The 15,950-nt window shown below is 37.0% G+C and overlaps 1 long non-coding RNA gene across 1 annotated transcript; it reads right to left on the reverse strand.

Annotated features, from left to right (window-relative positions):
- Positions 1-4,458: 4,458 nt before the first annotated feature.
- On the reverse strand, positions 4,459-7,643 carry LOC131022682 (uncharacterized). Its single transcript, XR_009101387.1, has 3 exons — positions 7,146-7,643; positions 5,324-5,402; positions 4,459-4,726 (listed from the first exon to the last, which is right to left on the reverse strand). It is a non-coding gene; the product is annotated as an uncharacterized LOC131022682 (long non-coding RNA).
- Positions 7,644-15,950: the final 8,307 nt, after the last annotated feature.

Consider the following 15,950-nt stretch of genomic DNA (forward strand, 5'->3'; position numbering starts at 1 on the left):
ACCATAAAATTTTGGAAAGCTAGATCACACAGGAAGATACTGAAATGAATGACGCTTTCCCCTGCTCTCTGAAACTCTCGGTAGTAATATGCAATTTCAGTTTTGTATTTTATAAAAATAGTAAACGAAGTCCAAATGACTTGAAATTTTACCTATGTTCTCAAGACTCATGTAGAGACTTGGTATAAAATTTTCAAATCTTTTTGACATTGAAAAACCGTCGATCACAGTAGGTCAGTAGGCCTACGAAATTCACCAAAATCTCATCTCAAACTCTTAAAATACTCAACTCAACATTCCTTCAAGGAAACTCATCAAAGCTCATTTTAAACACATATAACACTCACAAACATTCAGGCACATTATAATGCTCATCATACTCAAATCTTGACTCTCTTCTTACATCATAACCTCAAATCTCTAGTAAAACGTTTCAATGAACGCATCATTAAAATTCTCTTTTCATTTTCATGCACAAAATTACTCAATTATTCAAACATGATCTCATTCATCATATAAATCATTATACACATATAGATTCCCTTTTATCATGTACTAAACTCTAATGAAACTTCATGTATCATCATAAAACTCTTAATAAAACATGACAAACTTTCACATAATGGTCATAAAGCAATTAAACCTCATTTTATCAATCATCGACTTCTCAAAATATGAAAACTCAAAAACTCATATAAACTAAACTAAGTCAAAAATTTTCTTAGCCAACAAAAGACTTACTCAAACATAATTATACACTAATATCATGCTCAAATACATATATCTTAAGCCAAAATAACTTAAATAACACATAGGCAAAAAGTCCTAATTTTTATTAAACTAAACTCTTTTGAAAATATCACTAATCATGTATAACCTATTGATCAAGTCATAGATCTAACATCATAGGTTACCAATTAGCACAAATCAACATCATAAAACAAGATCACATATAGATACACATGTATGTCATCTTCTTCCTCAAACTAACACTTTTCATTTTTCACTTCTCAACCTCAAGCTTCAATCTCATCCATTATTAATCATCTAGATCATCTCATAAACTCAAATCCATCATCAATACATCAATTGATCCATAGGATCCCAACATCCCAAGTTTAAGTAAACTAACCTAATAGAAAAATCTATATCTCATGGCTAATCATCAAGATATTCATATATATTAACTCAATAATCACCAATCATCATATAACTCAAGCCAATTCAAGAAAAACAAACAACAAAATTTCGTAGGGTTTCAAGCCCCTAATTTTTGAAAATTTCATAGAAATAAGTTGGGTGATTTTCTTGCTCAATCATGATCATATACTCACATATAACATCATACAATCTAGATCTATAAAAATAAGAATCACTTACCCAAAATTAAACAAAGATCAAAGTTTTCCTTTCTCACTCTTCAAACCAAACCCCACGGTCCTCTTGAAATCTTCAAGAATTGAAAGGTGTTTATGTTGATTTGGTGGAGGATTTGATCTTGATGTGAACTTGGAAGCTTTGTTGATTCATCTATGGTGATCTTTTGGAGCAAAAATCGGAAGAGAGGGATAGAAATTGAGAATGGCCGAATGGTGAAGAAAATGAGGGAAATGAAGTGAATTTATTTTGCTTAGGAAGGATGATTGGAGATCAAACACTATTCACCATTTAATACTTGTCCCCCCCTAAACCTACACATTAATCCCTTCCCTTCATCTTCATACCACACGTCCACTTCAAGTAAGGCTAAGGAAATTAATCACATGCTTATTAGATTAAATTAATCATGTGTGTGTAAGGTTGTGTAGTCTAGAATAAATCATGTGTTAAGCTACATAAAATCATAAAAGACTAATTACTAATTAATGCAATGCTATAACACAAAACTCTTGTGACCAATATTTAAAATAAATATGGTACTAATATTAGTGCACTCACTCAATTATAATATTCCTCATCATAGGAAAAATAATTTGAAAATATTTTGTTTGGAAAAAGTTTCATAAACCGGCATTCTTTGATTTCTCGGTAAAAATAAACTGCACTTGCTTTGAAAACTTAATTAAAATTCCAAGTGCTAAAGTCATCAAATAAAAATCATAATAATTTGCTCACAATGATATACGTAACAAAACTCACATAATCAATCAGTCACGTAATTTCACATAATATCACGTCAAAGCAGTCGGCAAACACAGACAAACTAGACGTCTCTCCGACCGATTTTTTTTTATCAAGGTTTTTCACTCTTTCTTTCTCGACTCTATTTCCAACTCATTATTCCTATTTTCTTAATAGGACAGTCAATCTCTCTGACATCTCAGTACTCTCAATAGTGTTAAGACACTATCTCACAACATAGGGAAAAGTACGGGGTGTTACATGTACTATCAAATTTAGATAAAATTCATGACTTCATGCATAATTTAAAATTCATGTGGCTCATATAAATACACTTAACTCACCAATTATAACTTATGCACCACATTTATAAAAATTTTCTTTAACTAAGCACATTAAAACACATATATAACGATCAAATCACATCAGATAAATCAAACCAGTTTTTATCATAAATGGATGCTGAATCCTAATTATTAATAATTAAGCCCTTAATCAGGGATTAAAAGTCGGGGTATGACATACTATTCCCCTTAAAAGAAATTTCGTCACGAAATTTGTACCACAGAAAATAATTCTGGGTACTTCTCCTTCATGCTAGAATCGAGTTCCCACATCGCCTTTTCTTGATCATGGTGCTTCCAAAGAATTATTACTAAGGGTATCGACTTATTCCTTAGTACTTTATCTTTCCGATCTAGAATAGATTCGGGTCTCTCCTCATATCAATTGGATTCCTAATTCCAATTTATATACATGAGATTTACTTGAGAATAAGTTCCCTCGTCCTTTTGCGGCGGTTCATTACTCCTACCTCATTCCTAGGGCTCATCTACGGAGTATCCTATTTTCCAAAGACCAAAATGGTCATCAACCCATTTCTTGTTACCTACACATGTACAACACTTTCCTATGAATCTATCTTAAAACTATCATAGACCAATTAACTTAAGTCCTCGTACTCGAACACTATATTACGGTCTTAGCTTGAACTCTGAATTTCTATCATAATGAGTGGTCGATATCATTTATAGGACAAAGACTAATAATCTCAACTAATTACAATGAGACACAATTATACGAAGCCATAATTTGGGTAGTATACTACATCGGTAGACTAACACTTCTTGGTCTTATCAAACAAGGGGATCTATTATGACAACTCACGAGTTGCAAGGCTCAAACTCAACACAACATCAAGACAAGGTGTTGTAGAAATTGTTCAAGAGAATCAAAAGATTGACCAGAGGGTATGAAATGATTAACTACTAGGTCGAACAAAATGACCTCGAGTAAGAACCCATCTGGTTTTTCATCCGAAAGTTGAAACACATGGGTTTTCAACCCAAAAGACGTCTACTGAGATTTGGATCATGTGGACTGGCCAGGTCCAACATCATCACCTCCCAGTCACACGGGAAACATCGTCCCGAACTTGGAGAGCCATGAACATACTATACATAACAAAGCATAAGTTCATCATGACAACTAAACTTATCTTAAGGTTCCTTATCCTATTGATCTCAAACCCCAAACCTCTCTTAAGACATATACACACAGACATACGTACACAGGCAAAACACACTATTCTTAAAATCTATCGTGTAGCAAAAGTCGATTCGATGTTCCGTCGCACTTGAACATTCGAACGTAGAGACTATGGTTCAACCTTTGATGCAACGTTTACCTTGAATTCGTCTCGTATTTTCATTCTGTGCTTTTCCTTTACCTCGTACATATCTTTTCATTCCTCTTTGTAGTTCAAAAGAACCATCATTTTCTTAAGGGAGCTGAGACGTTCTAAGTTCTCTTTCATTCTTCTAAATCATTACCTTAAGAATCTAGATTGTAGAGATATCCTACTAATCTAGTAGTCTATGTTCTTTTGAAATTGTGATCATGCATCTTATAGCAATCTATGTTCTCTGGGAAAACATATGTCACTTTTCTATCATTCATCTGATCATAACATCATAGACTGCGAAAATATGCCTTGAAAGGCAAAACATTCAACATTTCATCATAACATGCTCTTCACATAAACATATTCATGAAGCATTTTAGAACATTAACATCTTTAAAACGTTGAAACTGCAGTTACCTTCTTTCCTTGATTGAGCACGATGCAATGGAGTGTTGAGCGGTGCCATATGAACCCATGTAAGTATAAAGAATCAAACTAGACTCGACTCTTTAGAATAAGGTTTCTAGGGCCAGAGCGAACGAACCGCTCTGATACCACTCTGTCACAGCCCACTATCCCAATGACGGGTTAACAGGGGTTATGACTTGGGTGAACAATAAGAAATGGAAATGGACAATTACTTAACATTAAAGTATATGAAAATGTCACTTATAGATAAAAAGCTAGGATCATATATGATCATTTGGATACTTATAAAACATACACATAAAAGAGAACTGATTAAGGTGGGTTACCCAATAACACGTGTAACAACTTCATAACATAGAGTTATCCTAATCAAAGTGTTTTGCAGCGAAAACGTGTGAGATATACATATGAAGATGTATACTCAAGGTTACATTTCTTGAAATGTCAAAGGAACACCCGCTCAACATCATTCCATTCCATCAACTGCTCAACCTGCACATTTAGAAATACATGCAGGGCTGAGTATAAAAATACTCAGTGGACATAGCCGAAAATACATTCATGCATACATATATAAATTGAACTGCCATAACAGTAACACACATGGGTTTTCTTAAATGACATGTGCTTACTAAAATATTTCTTTCATTTTCATAAAGTCGATCGGCCGATCATTTTCCTCCATATGATCCATATCTGTTCCTTTCTGTCACGCGCCGGGAAGGAGGCCTCCTTACCACGGACGCCAAGACCGGTCGCAAGCGACTCGCGGTCTCCATAAGTGTACACGTTAACCCTAGCTAGCGACCTTTGTCTAGCATAGGATCCCAATTGGATTTCCTTTAAAGTTGGCGAACCAACACAGATAGGATACATATAAAAACATAAACATTTTTGGCAGTCAATCATTTCATAAACATTTCATTTCATTTCATAAACATTTCATTTTTATTTCATAAGAGTCATTTATCATTTGGGCATAATAATAAACTGAAATTAACAGTTAAAATCATCTCATGCATATATTCGTATAAGAGGCCTACGACACGCAGGGGATCTCTATATACGTATAGTAAAAGTAATGCCCACCTGGATAGGCAAAGCCTGAAGATCATAATCACATAACCTGTCTTGGGAAAGCAGTGCTAATCCCCTTGATGCTCAAAGCCTACAAGAAATCTATTCTCAATAGGTCTCCTTGAATCTAATCTTAAGTCATGGTGTAGTGCGTAAAATTCTATGATTCACTTAGCCGGGTTTTCAAAATTTAATGAATAAATAATGAAAATAATTCTCTTGAGTTAAGAACACCAACAATATCCTTACTCATCTTTCTTTAATAATTGGATTTATAATTAAAACCAATTAAATACTTTTATTGCAAAATAAATGCAATTTCATGTCATGCTTAGCATATAATAAGTAATTTACTTAAAATATGCACATAATAATAATTTAATATTATTATGAAAACTAGTCTTTGAAAATAATTAATTAAACTAATTAATAGTTCAATTAATTAAAATAGAGCAGCCCAATTAATTAATTAATCAAGACAGCTCAAAGTTTTAAAATAAAACTGACCCAATTAGGATTTAAAATAAGGCCCAGCTGAATTAAACTAATCAACCCAACTGATAAATAAAATAAAGGCCCAACTGTTAATAAAATAAAAACCGGCCCAACCACTTAATAGAATACTGCAGCCCATCTTTTAAATAAAAGAGACCCAACTAAAAATAAAGCAAGGCCCATCAGCCAATTAAATCAAAATCGGCCCAGCTCCTCATCACAGCCCAACTCTCAAACCCTAGCCCATCACTCCACCCTTCTTCTCCTTCCTCCCTAGCTGCGCCCCCTCTCCCCCATTTCGTCTCTCTCTCTCTATTTCACGCCGCGCCATCCCCCCCCATCTCTTCACTCTCACACTCACAGTCACTCCCACGTACACAGACGCACGCACACACACATATCAGTCATCTTCCTCTCTCAATACTCAACTGCAAGTCCCTCTCTCTCTCTCTCGGACTTCACGGCCGCTGGAGCTCGCCGGAGCAAGCGGACAGGCTCCAGCTCCCTTCTCTCTTCTCCCTTCTCGGCGACTGCAACAACAAAAGCTGCCGCCGACCGTGACTCGGACTCCCTCCCTCAGATCTCCGGCGACGACAACAGCGATGAGCTGCTGCAGCGCCTGAACCCTAGTGACCTCAATCCAGTCGCCCTCAGCCTCCTCCAGTGACTGTACGGCTCCTCCTCCGGCGACGAACGCCGCCATCAAAGCGGTGCGCCGCCGCCGCCTCCGTCGTCTTCCTCCTTGGAAACGGCGAGATCGCCGCTCCCTCCCTCACTGAACTCCGGCTGCCACGACCAGCAGCTGGTCGCCGCCGCCGACGCTCCTCCCTCTCCTCTGCTCAACCTTGGCCGATGGCACCGCCATCGCCGCCCTCAAATTCCCAGCGAGTAGCAGCCACCAAGCTGCCACCACCGCCGCCCATTTCCCTTCTGTTCTTACTCAGACGGCAGCAACGAGCCACCGCCGACTCTACCCGATTCTGACTCCGGCGAGCAGCAGCAAAGGGCCGCCGCTGCCATCGCCATTACTCCCCCGCCAGACTCGACACTTACAACCACACAGTCCACACCCGACAAAGCTCAAAACTCAAGTTTGAAGCATGCTTGTTTATCAATATCTATCTCATTGCTTTATTCTCAATTGTAAAAACATTTGATACTTTTGCTTAAACACATATATGGGAAGATATACAAAGATATATGCATATGTAAAGTTCATTTCTTTATTCAGTCCAGTGGATGGGTTGTTGTGGTGCCTTTGTCTAAAACAAGTCATGAAAGAGGTACATGAAAGTGTAATCCGTAATTTGAAACAACTTAGAATTTGGAGAGTAAAAACCTTGATCGAGAGGGATGCTCAATTGTGTGTGCTGAAAATAGGTGAGGGAGATGAGCTTGATGTACATTCTGAAAAAGCTTGCTCCTGAAGTTGAGTTTCCATTCGTTTTTGCGAGGGATTTGTGAGAAGTGGGTGGGAGATTGAGTAGAAGTGGAAGGGGATGGGTGAAGTATATCAGTGGGTGTGCTACTGCATGATTTTTGCAGGGAGTTGGTGGTGGGAGTGGGTAGTGATGATAACTTTTCAAAAAGGAGGGAGTAGGTGGAAGAGTAGGTAGATGTGGGAAATTTGGTGGAGAAATTAAATATAATAAAATAAAGTCTTCCGGGTTATACTATGAAAACTGTAATAATTCTTCAGGGTTTGCTGACTAAATGCTCGCAAAAATGCTTTGAATGCTAAATTAAATAAATATGCGACGCACATAAATTTAATAACTAAATTTACAAATGTTTTTGTAAATTATTTTTGTTGGAATTAAAAATAAATTTATTTTCTTTATATCCGGCGTGAATCATCTTGACTTCTAAGTTCAAAATAAATTCTAAATTTATCTCGGGGAAACGGGGTATTACAATAATAATAATAATAATAATAATAATAATAATAATATAATAATAATAATAATAATAATAATAATAATAATAACAATAATAATAGTGAGCAGAGAAAAATATTTTATTTACATATTATATATCAAATTAAAGCTCTCGTCATGAGGTTTAATTTTATATGTATATTGAATATTTTATTATTAATTAAAAAGTGTGTTTTTTAAGAAAAAGAAAAGACAAAATTGAGAATAAAAAAAATAAAGAAATGAAGAAAATATTAATTTATGAAAAAAATCTTATGTTTAGTTTCAGATTTCCATACCGAGAGAGATTTTCATATTAAAATTTATGCAAAGAGATATAGGATTGCAGGAAAATAAAATAAAAATTTCACATAAATCCACATAGAGCTATGAATCAATGAGAGACAAAGAATCACTAATCGTTCATAGTGCTGAAATGAATGAAATGATACTATTAATTTATAATTAAAAAAAATCTTAAGAAATTTTGTGATACTATACCCTTCAATAAAATAAAAAGAACCAAAAATATCAATCAATGAAAAGAGTAAAGAGGAAAGAATATATGCAAATAAATAATAATAATAATAATAATAATAATAATAATAATAATAATAATAATAATAATAATAATAATAATAATAATAATAATAATAATAATAATAATAATAATAATAATAATAATAATAATAATAATAATAATAAAGAGGAGAGAAAATTATTTTATTTTGAAACCTCTAACTTGTATAGCTATTTTTATTTTAAATTTATTATTTATATATTATATATCAAAATAAAGCTCTCTTCACGATTTTTAATTTGATATATATATTGAATATTTTATTATTAATTAAAAGTACCCCCTTCGTCCTGTAAAAATAGTCCTAGGAGGGAGTGACACATGTTTTAATAAAATTGGTTAAGTTTGTTATGAGTGAAGAAATGATCCCACCATAAAGATACTGTTAATAATGATAATTAATTGTCTTGTGAGTGGAGAGAGTGTCCCACCATGTGGTAGAATAAGTAAATAAGTTGATATATGGAGGGTAATATGTATATTGTGGGGTAAAATCCATAAATGGATTAGGACTATTTTTTGTGGACACCCCAAAAAAGAGAAAAAAATAAAAGAAAAAGAAATAAAGAAAATATTATTTTATGAAAATTTTCTATGCTTATTTTGAGATTTTCATACTGAGAGAGATTTACATGTTTAAATTTATAGTCCTATTTTGAGATAGCCATTTTGAACAATAAAACACAATATTTGGCCATCCATCTGAAAAACACAAATTTTGGCCATTTTTTATGTTTTAAGACTGTTTTGCCCTTAATCAGGGAGGATTGGATTCGGATTTGCGTGCGGGTTAGGTACACTTGACACTATTAGTACCAAAAGTACCAATAGAAAAAAAAAACTTGAGTAAATTAATACTTTTGGCACAAATGACAATATTAGTGCCAAAAATACCAACATAAATTAAAAAAACCAAGTAAATGATAATATTAGGGTCAAAAGTATCATTCGATGATTAAACTCTAAATGAGGAATCTAAAACCTAAATGGGGAATCTAAACCCTGAATGAGGAATTTAAACTCTAAATGGAGAATCTAAACTCTACGGGAAAGTGTTCAAAATGGCTAGATAACTGCATTCATTTATATAAGACTAGTATCAACACAAGTATGTGGCACTATTGGCACTAATAGAACTAAGTTTACCAATTTACTTGTTTTTTTTTTCCTATTGGTACTTTTGGCACCAATAATGGCAAGTGTACCTAACCCGCAAACCCGAATCTGGTCAGCTCTAAAAAATGGTCAAATTTTGTGTTTTTCAAATTAATGGCCAAAATTTGTGTTTCCTTCTTCAAAATGGTCACACGGATGTATTGTTTCTTAAATTTATGTGAAGAGCTCTAGAATTGTAGGACAATAAAATAAAAATTCCACGTTAATCCACGTAGGACCATGAATTAGGAGAGACCAATAATCTCTAATCGTACGTATTATATAATACTCCCTCCGTCCACCAATTCGTGTCTTAGGGGAAGGGTTATTTATCACTTCCCCTAGGACCCGAATTGCTGGATGGAGGGAGTAATAATGTAGCATGTATTTATTTTTGTTGTTCATTTTATAGTTCAAGTCATAATTTCAATTAATTAAGACAAACATGTTTCATCGTTTCTGGTGCGTCGTTTTACACCAAAAATATCCGGCAGTCAGCCGGTATGCCCACACTGCGCAGACAGCAGTAAGCAAGATCGTCTCCCAAGGGACTGGCGAGAATTTCTCTAATTAAAGCCTGCAAGTAACCCACGAAATTTTGAGAAGAAAATATAGAAAATACTAAACTTAAAATTAAATAAATAAAATCCGAATAACCAATTTTTATAATTAACCAAAAGATGAATAAAAATTCCAACAATTAATAAAAGAATTCCAGCAATCAATTAAGTCCACCCTAGCTCAATTATTCCGATCATCGATGCAAAAATAACTTTAAATTATGCAAACAAACCAGTTATAACCACCGAAGACGCTTCTGACGTGATCTTATTTCTCCTTAATTATTCGGTAACCAGGAAGACGCTTCACTAATTACTACCATAATCGACTGACAACCGTAAGAGACGCTCTATAGGTTTAATGAGCCGACAGCATTAATATCTAGAGAAACCCGATTCAAACCAATAAACTCTGACGCAAGATTATTGAATTAAGACTGCTTTTCCCTTGACCCTGATGTGTCAATTTACCACTAATCAAACCTAAACCACAATTACGGATGGCCGGTTCAATTGGCTATATAATTAATTCTAACCCAATAAATATTTGCAACTATCTAATGGATTAAAACAATTAATATCATTAAATATGGAGAATTGCAGATGCAAGCATAAAATAAAGTATAAGAACAATTAGATCTCACAGAATAATTTTGCTAGTGCTTCCCTAATCGTTGCCGGAATAAACGAATTTAGCTAGAAAACATAATAATTAAACAAAATAAATAAATAAATAAATTGCAAAGAATGATGAAAGAAATAAAAGAAACTTGAATTAAACTCCAAAATAGGCGTCCAGAATCCTGCTCTCAAAAGTTGCGTGAATTGTGAGGATGTTCTCTCAAAAACAAACTCACTCCTAATATATATGTAACTAAGGAAATAAACCTAATTCTACTAAAAAAGCCATTAATTCAAAACAACTAACCTAATCTAACTAAAGTTGGCGCATGGCCCAAACTAACAAAATAAAGAAACAATGAGTGGTGCATGGCCCATTTAGCAATAAGCTAACAAAATCAAAGTAGCATGCAGCTCACTAAATCTCGCTCATTTAGCCTTCAATCCATGCAGTTCAGATCGCAACCATCATTCTCTACCACTTCAAGCTTTAAAATTCTTCTCAAAACCAAGTATTTTCTTCAAAAACTATCAAATACCATCAAAATTCATATAAGATCATAATCATATCCAAAAGATGATATTTAACACAAATTAAGCATAGAAATCATACTAAAATCTTCCAAATAAATGCGTATAAATACGCCCAATCAGTTTCATTTAATGATGCAGCCCAAGGTTCGTTAGTACAAGATCCAGTGCATGTTCCTGTTGGTCCAGTTACAAGAGCTCGAGCCAAGAAGTTCAAGGAGAGCTTGATGATCTTAGTTGAAGAAGTTTGGAAGCAAGAGTTGATCAAGAAGCCAATTGGAGATTGTGGAATTGGCGAATTGAGCCCGTGTTTGATTAATCTTATTACGTGCGAGTGGGCCGAAGTGTGAAAGACTTCAATTTTATTTATTTAGCTTTATTTCGCAGCCCATTAGTTTAAGGGCCCTTTTAATTTTCGGATTTTTAAAGTAAGGGCCTTGTTTGGCCTATTAGGGCTTGTTTTTAAGTTGTTTCCTTATTAGACTAGGTTTAGTTTTGCCTATATATATGGCTGCTACATGTTGGACGAAAATTAGCCTATTTTTATCAATAAACTTATGAGTTTTATTTCTCTCTTGAGAATTCCGAATTCCTCTTGATTATTCCAAGACGAATTCAATTATCGACGTAACGGCGAGTCAACCAACCCTCGTCGGGTGTCATTCAGCGTCCCCGAGTTGCTGCGTCAACTTCACGTTGGGGTTTAGGGATCCGTTCGCCTAAATCATTCCGTGGGTTAGATTCAGAGGTTTTGGGATTCCATCTTCTGTTCGTGTTTTCAAGTCTTCCGTTTGCGTGGTGTTCGATTGATCGGCAAGGATCATATCATTTGGCACCAGAGCCGCGTTTCGTATCCAGGTTTCGTTTTTCGTTTCTGTGTCAATGGTAGAATTTTAGGGTTTCCGTTTTCTGCGTTTTAGGGTTTCTCTACGTCCGAGTTTTCTGTTCCGTTTTCTGCGTCTGATTTTGTTCTGCTGTGATTTCAATACCATAATATCTGCGTGGTCTGAATTACTCATAAACATACACGCTTATACGCATCCATCATCATACGACTTACACACATCCATATAAATCCATACGTCATAATTTCGTTTGGTTCTTGATTTTTCTTTTTTTTCAGAACCTATAGTCTGTTAGGGTCCGAAAAAAAAAAAAAAAAAAAAAAGTGGAGCTTATGTTCGATTGCCACAACTATTCAGAGCTCAAGAATGTGAAGTTGGCAGCGATTGAGTTCTCAGATTATGAACTTGTTTGGTGGGATCAGATGGTGACGAGTAGGAGGAGAAACAATGAGCCACCTATTCAGACTTGGCAGGAGATGAAGGCTGTGATGAGGAAGCGTTTTGTGCCGAATCATTACTACCGCGATCTTTTCAATAAGTTGCAGACTTTGAGGCAAGGCAGTCGGAGTGTAGATGAGTATTATAAGGAGATGGAGGTTTCCATGATTCGAGCCAATGTGGTGGAGGAGCGAGAGGCGACCATGGCGAGATTCTTAGCTGGTTTGCATTGGGATATTCGTGATAAGGTGGAGTTGCAGCACTACGTTGAGTTGGAGGACATGGTTCACATGGCCATAAAGATCGAGACTCAACTCAAGAGGAGGGGCAACAACAGCAGCAACCAGCGCCAGAATCAGGGCAATTGGAGGCAATCACAACAAGTTTCTAGTGGTTCCTCGTCAAAAGGGAATCAATGGAAAAAGGAGGCACCGCCGAGAGAGGAGAAGAAGCCGTTCGTTAGGTCCCGACATAAGGGATTCGGAGCAGCAAATCAGGGCATTCCGGCCGTTTCCGATGGCCGAAATCGAGATAAGAAGTGCTTCAAGTGCCAAGGCTTCGGGCATATTATGAGTGACTGCCCGAACAGGAGAATCATGATCATGAGAGATGACGGCGAAGTCGTGACGGATGGTGATGAGACCGATCCTGATATGCCAAGATTGGAGGATATAGATGGTACCGATGATGAGGAGGAGTGTGAGGAGATTTTCGCGCCCAATGGACAGCTTTTTGTAGCTAGGAGAGCCTTGAGTGTCCAAACTCAACCCGATGAGCGAGAGCAGCGGGAGAACCTCTTTCACACGAGATGTCTTATTCAAGACAAGGTATGTAGTGTGATCATTGATGGCGGCAGTTGCACGAATGTGGCTAGTAGAGCCATGGTTGAGAGATTGGGGCTGACCACGGAAAAGCATTCCAAGCCGTATCGTTTGCAGTGGCTGAATGAGACAGGCGTCATCAAAGTGACGAAGCAAGTGAAGGTTCCGTTTCGCATTGGGAAGTATGAGGATGAGGTTGTGTGTGATGTGATCCCTATGCAAGCGAGCCATATTCTGTTGGGGCGACCGTGGCAGTTTGATCGCCGTGTTATTCATGATGGCTTCACCAACAAATATTCATTTGAATACAAGCAGAAAAAGGTGTCGCTTGTTCCTCTTACTCCTAAACAAGTTTATGAGGATCAAGTGCAATTGCAAAAGGAGGCGGACAAGGTGAAGTCAAAGGAGCAGCCCGTGGAGAAGAAGGAGAATGGGTTGATTCATAAGTCCTTTCTTGCTAGGGCTAGTGATTTGAAGTGGTGTGTACAGGAGGAGAGGCCGATCATGCTGTTGCGATATCAGGAGAACTTGGTTATTAATAACGATCTCTCTTCTCTACCCCCTTCTATTCGTTCTGTTTTGCAGGAGTTTGATGATGTTTTTCCCGAATATACACCTGCCGGTTTACCACCAATTCAAGGGATTGAGCATCAGATTGACTTTGTGCCCGGCGCTACACTGCCGAACCGACCAGCTTACCGAACCAATCCGGCGCTACACTGCCGAACCGACCAGCTTAAAGGAGTTGAAGAGGCAAATTGGCGAGTTATTGGCTAAAGGGCATGTGAGGGAGAGTTTGAGTCCTTGTGCGGTACCCGTTCTACTTGTACCAAAGAAGGACTCGTCTTTGAGGATGTGCTGTGATTGCCGAGCCATCAATAACATCACGGTAAAGTATCGCCATCCTATCCCTCGTTTAGATGATATGCTAGATGAGTTACATGGTTCTTGTGTCTTTTCTAAGATCGATTTGCGTAGTGGATACCATCAGATTAGGATTAAGGAAGGTGATGAATGGAAAACTGCTTTTAAGACAAAACTTGGTTTGTATGAGTGGTTAGTTATGCCTTTTGGTTTGACTAATGCACCTAGTACGTTCATGCGTCTTATGAATCATGTTTTGCGTGCTTTCATTGGCAGATTTGTTGTTGTCTACTTTGATGATATCCTCATTTATAGCCAGAATCATGATGAGCATGTTGAACATTTGAGGTCTGTTATGGATGTGCTTCGAAAGGAAAAGTTGTTTGCTAACCTTAAGAAGTGCACTTTCGGTACGGACAAGCTTGTGTTTCTTAGTTTTGTTGTTAGTGCACAGGGTGTACAGGTTGATGAGGAGAAGATACGAGCTATCCAGGAGTGGCCAACGCCGACGAACGTGGCAGCAGTTCGAAGCTTTCATGGACTTGCTAGCTTCTACAGGCGATTCGTACCTCATTTTAGCAGTGTTGCAGCACCGTTGACGGAAGTCATCAAGAAGAAGGTGGAGTTTAAGTGGGGCAAGGCGCAAGAGGATGCGTTTCAGCAGTTGAAATACAAATTGACCCACGCCCCGGTATTATCTCTTCCTAATTTTTCCAAATCTTTTGAGATTGAATGTGATGCTTCTGGTGTTGGTATTGGTGCAGTGTTGATGCAAGAGAGACGACCCATTGCGTACTTCAGCGAGAAGCTAAACAGGGCGACGTTGAGTTATCCCACGTATGATAAGGAGCTGTACGCATTGGTGAGAGCTTTGCAAACGTGGCAGCATACTTGTGGCCCAATGAGTTCGTTATTCACACGGATCATGAGTCGTTGAAACACTTGAAGGGGCAGCACAAGTTGAACAAGCGGCATGCGAGGTGGATGGAGTTCATTGAGATGTTTCCCTACGTCATCAAATACAAGCAAGGTAAAGAGAATGTTGTGGCTGACGCACTTTCTCGGAGGTATGCCTTGATCTCTACCTTAGATGCTAAGTTGCTTGGTTTTGAGTGTATCAAGAGTTTGTATGAGCATGATGGTGATTTTGGTGAGATTTATCTAGCATGTGCGAGAGCTGCTAGTGGAGAGTATTTTAGGCATGATGACTATCTTTTTAGGAAGAATAAGTTATGTGTTCCTAAATGTTCTTTACGTGAATTGTTATTGCTTGAGTCTCATGGTGGGGGTTTGATGGGACATTTTGGCATTGCTAAGACTTTAGCTGTTCTGCATGAGCATTTCTTTTGGCCTCATATGAAACGTGATGTTGAGAGAATTTGTGGTCGATGTGTTACATGTAAACAAGCTAAGTCTAGGGTGAGTTCCCATGGATTGTATACACCATTGCCTATTCCTACAGCACCTTGGATTGATATTTCTATGGATTTTGTGTTAGGTTTGCCTAGGACTAAGCGTGGTCGAGATTCCATCTTTGTGGTTGTTGATCGATTTTCTAAGATGACACATTTTATTCCATGTCATAAATCTGATGATGCATCTCATGTAGCTGATCTATTCTTTAGAGAGATTGTTAGATTGCATGGCATGCCTAGGACTATTGTTTCTGATAGGGATTCGAAGTTCTTGAGCTACTTTTGGAAGACTTTGTGGTGTAAGTTGGGTACTAAACTTTTGTTTTCTACTACTTGTCATCCACAAACTGATGGTCAAACAGAGGTAGTGAATCGGACTTTGTCTACTTTGCTTAGAG

Source organism: Salvia miltiorrhiza, chromosome 4, assembly GCF_028751815.1.
Source record: "Salvia miltiorrhiza cultivar Shanhuang (shh) chromosome 4, IMPLAD_Smil_shh, whole genome shotgun sequence".
Taxonomy (NCBI): domain Eukaryota; kingdom Viridiplantae; phylum Streptophyta; class Magnoliopsida; order Lamiales; family Lamiaceae; genus Salvia; species Salvia miltiorrhiza.